General features: G+C 43.0%; 1 protein-coding gene across 3 annotated transcripts in view; it reads right to left on the reverse strand.

Moving 5' to 3' along the window:
* Window positions 1-8,901, reverse strand: part of ppfia2 (PTPRF interacting protein alpha 2) — a 155,994-nt gene extending 147,093 nt beyond the window's left edge. For all 3 annotated transcript variants that reach the window (XM_035528095.1, XM_035528094.1, XM_035528096.1), the window contains exon 1: window positions 8,632-8,901. The gene's annotated coding sequence lies outside the window, so the exon portion shown is untranslated. The remainder of the gene's footprint in view (window positions 1-8,631) is intronic.
* Window positions 8,902-9,804: the final 903 nt, after the last annotated feature.

Consider the following 9,804-nt stretch of genomic DNA (forward strand, 5'->3'; position numbering starts at 1 on the left):
TGGGCTCCGTCACGTCTTAATTAGTAGTCGACCGATATGGCCTTTTTATGGGCCAATAATAATAAATGAGACACAAAATTGCTGAACTTAAATAAATATTTACTTAACTATAAATAGTTAGTGCATAGTAATTGTCTGTTTGTACTCTTGTCTGCAGTGCACTTATATTAAATAAAAAATGTAGCAAGTAATGAAAAAACAGCAAGGTGTATGAGTTACAGTACAGAGCTCTAGCTAACTTTTTCACCGCCATCCCAAAACTATCCAGAAGCAAACTTTTGTATGTGTTGACAGAGTCGGTTACAAGCCAAATAGCTAATTGAAACGATCAAACGAAAATCTCTTTTGGCACAGTCTGCTCATATCATCTAACAAGTGACTAAAGATGACAATGGTGTAACAAAGTGGAGATTCTGTACCTTGTGTAGTTCAGCCAATTATTCCAATCTTGGGGGAGAGACACACACACACACACACACACACACACATATATACAAGTGCTGAAACTATGTTAGCTAGAAGCGAACATCCCCACAATGTTGTTGGCAAGTGGATAACATTAACATTTTCAGAGTCCTGTTAATGTAACCCAACAAGCTAAATCTCCCCAGGAGAAAATGCAACTGACTGTAACAAACGTTGGGTATCATATAACTGTCAAATCTCTTATGACAGCAGATTGAACTGAGATAGGAACTGTAGTTTTTTTTTAGCTAGGTTTGTTGGGTAGTTTAGCAGGTATTTGCATTTTCTCGCTTCATGACTAGAATCAGTATAATTACACAGACAGCAAACACTGTGTATGTTTTAAGAGTCACCAATAAAATATATTAAGCTTTGGAACACAGGAATTAAAGTTTTTTCATTTTCTCTCAGGAAACGTTACATCTAACATTGGCATGCGCTATTTCACAGCACCCACCGACGTCTGGGATACAAAAAGGGGCGCTTTAAGCGCTCTGCAGCAGATTGACTGGGCTGCCTCGTAAACACATGCATTGGCCGATGCAGAGTATCTCAGCAAGGCAATAATTGACCCGATAAATCGGCCAGTCAATAGATATCGGTCGACCATTACTCCGATTGCTCTTCCTACAGAGAGCAGGACCATCAGGCTCATGTTTCCTAATCCTGTTCCTACAGAGTTTAGAACCTCCAGTCTCGTGTCTCCTCTGATGCCAAACATGGACCACATCTCAGGGGTGATATTAGCTCCAGACAGATGGCGTACTAAACCACTAACAACCCAAAAAGACTTAAAAATACCCCTGTACATTTAACACACTGTAACAAATTGTAAAACTACTAATTATAGTGTAACATCCTAAGTGATGAAAGTGATCCTTTTGTAGTACACAGGCACACAAACTATGTATCATATACTCTACTATGTACACATTGATACTGTACACAGACTTGGATGTGGGCCAGTGGAAGAATGGCGAGGAGCATGCTGAGGACTCCCAGAATGCCTTGCACCTCTCCGCAAACTTTATTTTTTTTTTACATTTGATGTTTAACATGTTTGCCAAGCAGTTGGTTAGCTTTTTGGACTTATTAATCTATCAGAAATGGCGGCCCGAATCTGACGTATTCTAAAACATCGTGTTTCGACTCTGACTCGAATTTTGCTTAACTAACTTGAGACTCAACTTAAGACTTTTGCTTAACTGACTCGTGACTCGACTCACGACTCGAGACTTACAAAAACAAGAATTTAACTGATCTTTGAATAATACTTTCTTTTCTGTTTGATCTCTCGTGATGATGCCTGTCAGTTCCGAGACGGCCATAATCGGTCATTTTTTTTCTCTCTCGGGTACACGATGAACCTTTAATCATCACCTTCGAGTACAAAATCAGTCAGGAGGACATGGTCGAACTGCTACGGGCAGCGTCAAAAGGAAGCATGCTGGCAAAACGACACTGAATGCTATATGTCCCGTCCGCAGACCAGAGCGTTCCCCGTTTCCCTGACAACATAGTCACTTCCGGGTTTTCGAGTTTACGTCTGTCTCCATGGTACCGTGTCTCCTCGCCTTTGTTGATCCGAGTTTGTCCCTAATTGTATTCCTTGTAAACCCCGTTCCTGGGTCTTTTTTTTGTCGGTCGTTCTGTTTTTGGTTAGATTACGGTTGTCCTTTTGGTGTGATTACGGTGTGTTTAGTAATCGCCTGTTTAATCTCGCTTCTCGTTCATGTGTTTTCTGTCTGTAACATTTTCTCTGTGTGTTTTAGTCCACGTTTTATTCCCGTAAGTATTTGTCAAATTTTATTCCCCTCTCTTCTCCCGTTCGGTTTTCTTTCGTCTCTTCTCTCCGTTTAGGTTTCCTTTCCCCCGTTCATGTACGCAAGTGTTGTCTGGCTTTCCTTTTTAATTCTTTCACTTGTCTTCGTCTTGGATATTGTTTGTCTCTTACGTAGCCCGGTTTTGTGCAACCCCCGCGTGTTCAAGTTTTAATGCTCATAATTATCACTGTTCTCCGTTAGTCTTCATTTTGGCCTAAATCTCGCACTCATCTTGTTAGCCCATTATTTCTGTCTGTCCATGGTTTTGTTCTGTGATTGTTAAACCTATTACTTATTTATTCTAGTTTGTCACGCTCTTTATGGCAACCCTCGCTAGTTCCTTTCCACGTAACATCCAAGGAAGGCGCCGGCGCTTCGCAAGTGTGTTCGGTCCATCCCTCCCTCACCCCACCCATGTTGCATTATAAGACATCTTAAAACACGGGTTGGTATAGACAGCAAGCCTGCAAATTAGCTAACTACCTAGCCTGTAGTTGGGATGACAAGTTTTCTAGTCTAGATGGAGTATGCATTAGCTATCAATCTTGTAAGCGCCATATCATTTTAAGCAGCTTTTAGCTTTTGCTCCATTATCCTAGTGCCGTGTTCTGGTTAGCAGACCACTTAGCATTAGGTTTCAGCCAGTGTTGGCTACTTTTTGTTTGGGTGCTCCGGCCTTGACGACCTCCTCTTCCGCTGCACCAGGTGCAGTCCACCAGGGGCCTGTGCTCAGTGTGTGTGACTGTAAATGCTGATTTCTGTCTGTAAAGCACCCTTGGGTTTGAGAGGCGTTATATAAACGTGATTCATAATTGGTGTCTTTGCAACGGAGTGCTTCTTGGCAACCCAAGTTTCTATAGGGACCCTGAGACTTGACTCGTGAATATCTCTGGAGTGTATTGATTTACCACCTTTACGGAGTGTATTAATTACATTTCTCCTATCTTCCCAGTTAAATCAGTTTCCTTTGCTTGTTAGTCTTTTTAGAGACTTAAAATATTTTTCGAGGGTCCTCTTTTTAAAAAAAGCACTTCAGGAGAAGAGATGGTTCTTTCATTCCAACAATATAATTTTTCAACTATGTAAGTACTGACTGTCAGTGTGAATGTTAAATGTTGTGCATTATTACTCTATTAAATGATAGTATGGTTGGTTACACTATTTTTGTATAGGTTATTCACTACACTAATGAACAGTGAAAACGCATCATTCATTTTTATTTTATCATTAATGTAGGCATTAAATTACATAGCTTGATCCTTAAGTAGCAAAATGCCATATAGAATATGAACTTAAATAAAATGTTCAGTTTTGCTGTGCCTTTCTATGGTAGATAAGAGACGAGTGAAAAATCTTTGTAGGAGAGGAGAGATGACTTAGAACCTGGCCCTTGTTGAAAACTGCATCTGTTCTGATGTTTCTCACACACCTCAGCTATGTAGCAGCAGGTTTCTCTCTCTGCCACTGGGCCTCCCAGACTCTCCATGAGCACAGCTGGAGACCCATATGGGCTCCCTGCTACCATTGCATCACCAAAGCCTGGGCAATAGCCAGCACTCTCTCAACCCCCACTGTGTTCTCTCCAGAACAGGTATAGAATAGTCTGAATAAGGTACTCAGCCTAAGGGGATTGTTGGCGGTTCCCTATGCTTGATGATTTAAAAAAAGGGGGGGGGGGGGGTTAATTATGGAACTAAGATGTGGGCACTCCTCCTTAAACACCAGAGAAGTGCACATACCTTTGTGATCACTAGAACAGTGCATGTTTTCTCCTAAACTACTATAAGTGCACAATCCTCCTGAAACAGTAGAAGAGTGAACATTTTATCCTAAAATACATTATACTCCTTATTCACTAGAAGAGTGTACATTCATAAACTGCCAAAACAGTGCCCAGTCTTTCCAAACTGCTAGAAGAGTGCACACTCCTTCTAAACCTCTAGAAGCTACAGTCCTCATCTACTCACTCTGGCTGAGGTATGTTGCCACAGGTACATCTTTGACTCTTTTGTCTCGGCTATTTACAAAGTCTGTTTAGACCCGAACCTGAATGTCTATTGAATCTTAAGGGAGGAGATCTGTAACAAACTGACCTGAAGATATGGCTGTGTTAACCCACCTTGCAAGGGCAACAGTGCTATGTCCTTTATAGGTATGAGGACAGCTGGAACTGTTTTGTGGTATCAGAGAATATGGTGGGATGTTATTAGCTCTTGCAAATACTCAACCAGTGGAAGCCTTTTTGGCTTGTTTGTGTTTTCTGAAGTAGTGAAGCATTTTCTGACATGCAGCATACTTCCATATTAGAGTAGATGGTATTGGTAAGTCTGCAGTTGTAGAATATCTAAGCATTTATATTGTTTACACAATCTTTCTTGTTGGACAAGACAATTATACTAAACAAATGAAAATGAAATGAAATTTCAATGAAATCAAATGAAATGAATGGCTGCTCCACAGTAAGAGGAGGCAATAAATTAGGGGAGTCAATAATTCAGCAGAATAAATCAGCACAACAATGGCAGACATGATTCATTCTGCCACACAGTGCCTCTCTAAATGGGGACAGAGCACATGAAAGTGATGCACATCTATACTAGAATAGCTATGATATGTGAAAGAGAAGGAGGAACAAGTGTTTGGCTTAGAACTGCATGGGTCTTATGACATATGTGGTCTGTTGTGCTGGCCAATGCATACATGAGATTTGGGTGTGTGTGTGTGTACTTGCATGCCTGCAGTAGAACAGTGGAGGCATGAATGAATGGATTGGAAGGATCCGTGTGCCTGCTTTCCCATGCCATATGCCAATCAATGAATTATTTAGAGAGAGAGTCTGGGTTTCCCTTTCAATCACTGCACACACAGTCACACGGAGAGCCATATCGCTCTCTCACACACACCATACGGCATGCACACACATGCCTGTATGTATATATTCAATCTAATTACATATGGACCAACACCTCCATGACATATGGCTAGAAGAAATATTGCATTCAACAACATACATTATGTCTTTCTCTATTTCACCACCAGACGCGCGCACACACACAACCCGCAGAATGACGTCAAAGGCAGGCACCTGCTGTAGAGCCTAGCACCATCTCCCACGACAGCCTGGAACAGCCAAACATCTTACAGCTTACATCATTATTAGTGCTGCACACACATACTCTTACACACAAATACACGGAGGCTTTGTACAGGCTCAGAGCAGAAAGGAAACCCAGGCTGAGTCCTCAGCTCTGGATAAGACACAAACATAGACGTGATGAGACTTGACTTGTAAAATTTAATATGATATATAGTCATCATTACTTTGTCGATTAAACATACCCTTCTTAATGTACAAAAATAACCGAGTACAAAACTTATAATGCAATCAGAACGATAATGTTACAAGGAGTAAAGTTAAAGTAATACGTTATAACAAGCTTCATTTCATAGGACACATTTTAGCACCTAAAGAGGGTGAAAGTAATGGTGAATGGTGCCAAACATGTGCTTGCCCTCATTTTAACTCTGGAACCCAAAGATAAAAGTCCAGCCAGGAGGAATAAGGCCGTGATTCATATTTCATACAGCGCAGTGGCGCTTGTCAGCACTCGGGGTCTGGAGAGGTTGCATCCTCTGGCACAGCGCGAGGTGCTTCGTTCCCCCCACCGGCTCGACACGTACAGTGTCAGGGAGGGAAATGTACTGATATTCAGAAGAATGTGTAAGGTATGGGGTGGAGGCGATGATGCACTGCTGTACACCTTCCTAAATTGCTCCACCACTTGTTGGTGTGTGAGACCAAGTGAAGGAATGTGACGCGGGGCTGAACAACTAGGGGAAAATATCAACAACAAAAAAAATTTAACCAATATTTACCTTGGAATTTAAGTTGAGATTATGCTCTTGAAGTTAAGAAGAAACATCTAGCAGGCATAATTACAAACATATCTTTTTTAGCATGAAAAGAAGCAGATGAATTGATGTTTTAAACTGCTGTGTTAATAAACTATTACAACTACTGAACAGAAAAAAAAAGAATCTTGTAAATGAATGTTGTAAAGAGCCCTGACAGCATTGTTTGGTAATAATGTGTAATTAAACTCACAAATCTTGTGCCCAGAAAATTGAATTCCTTGGAAATAACTGATGTTTGGTGCTTGGCGCTTGGGCCCACTGTCGCTTTAACTTACGTTATCAGACGTCTAAGACTGCAGCTTACGCTAAATTGAACACGTCTATCACAGAGCTTCTAGGTCCAGTCCTCAATGTCTCTGCTGCATACTGAAACCCTGGAAACAGACCAAATACAACAAAGTTCCTGTCGCTACAACGAATGAAGACGCCGTAACAAACAGGTCACTAACTTGGACCTATTAAAAAAGGAAGCATGTAGGTACTTGTACAAATCTGAAAATAAAACGTAAGAACAACCTTATCTAGTCAAACTACCCCACTGTAAGATTCATGTATAACATGTTATGCTTTTTAGCATTGCAAATGAAACATAGTTAGACATGGTTAGACATAGCTAAATGTGCATAGCATACAGTGCAGCTTAGCAATGCAAGATAAGACTGAGGAATGCTTGACAAGTGAATTGAGATAGTAACTCTAATTGTGGTCTATACCAAGTGTTTGTGAGTAGTGGGGGGAGGCTACGTCCCAGTAGCCCAGAGAGGTTTGAGGTTCACTGGCAAGTTCAAGGACACAGTGGGAAATGCTTGGCACAGCATTAATGAACTAAAATTGTAGACAGGCGAGTTCGTGGCCAAGAACAGGAAAGAGAATAAGTGTGACATCTCCAGTTCAGGCGCAGAACTGGGAAGGAGAGATGGTGAGCAAAGCTAAAGGTGCTCCGATGAGTAACGGAGGAATCGCGTTTCACTCAGCCAGGATGAATGGGCGGCAGCGGAGGGGACAGGGAGATGGCTCAATCTACAGTACTGAGCACTGCAGTACAGATGGGAGACAGAAGACACACACGCAAACACGTAAACAAACACTATGCTCGCACACGCATTCACCCGCTCATATTTACATGTTGAATGAATAGGCAGAACCAACCTGCTGCATCTTCAATTACCAAAATTGAATACCAAAATCCAAACACGTATTTACACACGCGCGCGCGCACACACGCACCAATCCATAATAACAAATGCACACACGCGTACACACAGATACACACACTTTGCTGAAATGGACGAAATGCCTGTACAGCCCAATCAGCCATGCCAATTATACCTGCCCAAACTGGAATATGATTATCACAAAATGCAGAAGAGAATGTTTAAAAGGGGATTACACACACCCACACCACCACCGGCCCATAGGAGCGTCTATTTCAAAGACCGCGATTACGCTCAGCCTAGCGGTGCAGCGCGCCGGCAGCGTATATCAGGCACATGCCCTGTAACCATTACTGAACAGGACTGCGGGTCTGTGTGGGAGTCTGGTACAGCTCCCTTCCCGCATGACCTCATCGTTCAGTCCATGTCACACACATCACAGTTCACTCCGCGGCACAACATTTGACGGCCAATACTATGTGATAATTGGGAGCGCTTTAGTGTTCTGGTCACTGCTGTTTCTCGTCTGTGTCACTGAACATGCCAGTGGCATTCTTGCCCAAAGCCCCGGGGCCTTTTCACATTATCCAGATAAAAGAACAGAATACAGCACACAGTCTGTCAACGTCTAGCCAGTCCCTTTTGTAAGTGTTGAGAGATCTGGCATACTAAATAATGAGCAATACTCTATATACATTTCTCAGAACTCTGCGTGCGTGCGTGCGCGTGTGTGTGCGCGCGAGACACAGTATTGGGTCCCTATATTCCACGTTTCCTCGCTCAGGCTACTGCTGGCGTTTTCTGTTTAATTCCATATGTGACAGTCAGTTTTGACACGCCAGGCTTCTGCCACCTTTAAATCGGACGATCCTACCGCCGTGACGCTAATTGGGAAGAATCCCCAGCCATTGTCTGAAGTGCATTACATCATGCCCATTCTCTCTCTCTCTCTGTGTGTGTGTGTGTGTGTGTGTGTGTGTGTGTGTGTGTGTGTGTGTGTGTGTGCGCGCCTTGTTCATTTGTCCACCTAACCACCATTTCGGAATAGGATACATTATTTAAAAAGCTAAAAGACAAGTCCAACGAAATAGGCATGAAATGACTCCCAGACTCATCCATGCAGAGTACCGGAAAGCCCGTTCCTCCAGCATCACCCGCGCATCTGTGCGAACTTTCCCAGTGAACACTGGAGGAGGCGCTTCTAAATCACCTTGGGACAAGACACGGGCGTCATTGTGCCTTTGGCTGTTACCGCACCGGGGGGTCACACTTACGGCTTTCTCTCGGTGTCCGCTCGTTCACTAGATCAATGACAGCTGCAGTCTCCGCGAGCTACCCAGCGCGCACAGCTGGCCTCATCCACGTCCGACGTCTACGAGGAGGATTCCGGAGACAACGGGGATGACGCGCAAACTCCGCTAAAACCCGACAGCAAATCCACCGCTTGCATCTTCAGAAACGTGCGATCGTAGTCTCTGCCGGTTACATTTCCATCTCTAGAAAGACCCATTGGTGATAAAATGGCAAGTTACCAGCTCTGTCGCGCGAAGCAGCGCCGGCAAAGACCATTGTGTGAGCTGGGGAGTGGGGGTGGCCTGTGTCTTAAAGTCGCAGCTGTGTATTTTCTTGGGGGACAATGATTCAATCCCAACAAAGCTAGTGTCATTTCTTTCTCCGCAACTGGCATAACACACCACTGGGTCCATTTCTGTTAGTGATTATATCTGTCCTTGGAGCAACTTTAGATCTGAATTATAAAAAGGTGCCCAATCTACAGACACTCATGTAGGGTAGAGATGGAGCACAGATGCTGAGACTGTCCCAGGGGTTGGGGAGACTGATGCTCGTAGGCTCACATCCACACAGCTCAGTGCATCACTGAGCATCTTCACCCACAGAAGCACATTCATAAAAGCAGTAACTCGAGCCTATGCACACCTTTCTCCAGTTCATAAATGGTCTCAGCCGGGGTTTTTTAAAATGCCAACGCTCCTTATTAAAATAACCCAAGGAGAGGGAAATGTGGATTTTAACCACATAGATGTGGGTGACCGGTTGACTCAAAGCCATACCCTCACATTGAAGTGGAGCTTTGCTGGAAAATCTATGCAGTGGGAAACGTCCACAGCTTGGTGTTAAATGACCGATGGGGACTTCAGGAATTGCTAAGGCTACGCTTGTTGAGAGGGAAAAAATCTCGGAGAGAGAGAGAGCACTGAGAGAAAGCAATGTGACAAGCATTCACTATAAGAAGTGTGTGTACATTGCACCTGCCATTCAGAATGTGTAATGGAAATATTTTAAAATGTAAAAGTTTAACTTGTGTCTAAGGTAACTCAGTTGAGACTGAAAACTTAGACTTCTACATCTTGGCAGTGTTTCCTGAGTGGTTGATCCATATAGAGGTAATTACCTTCAATTTAAAACATCTCTCGTATTCTGCATTT

This window comes from Electrophorus electricus, chromosome 7 (genome assembly GCF_013358815.1).
Source record: "Electrophorus electricus isolate fEleEle1 chromosome 7, fEleEle1.pri, whole genome shotgun sequence".
NCBI lineage: Eukaryota > Metazoa > Chordata > Actinopteri > Gymnotiformes > Gymnotidae > Electrophorus > Electrophorus electricus.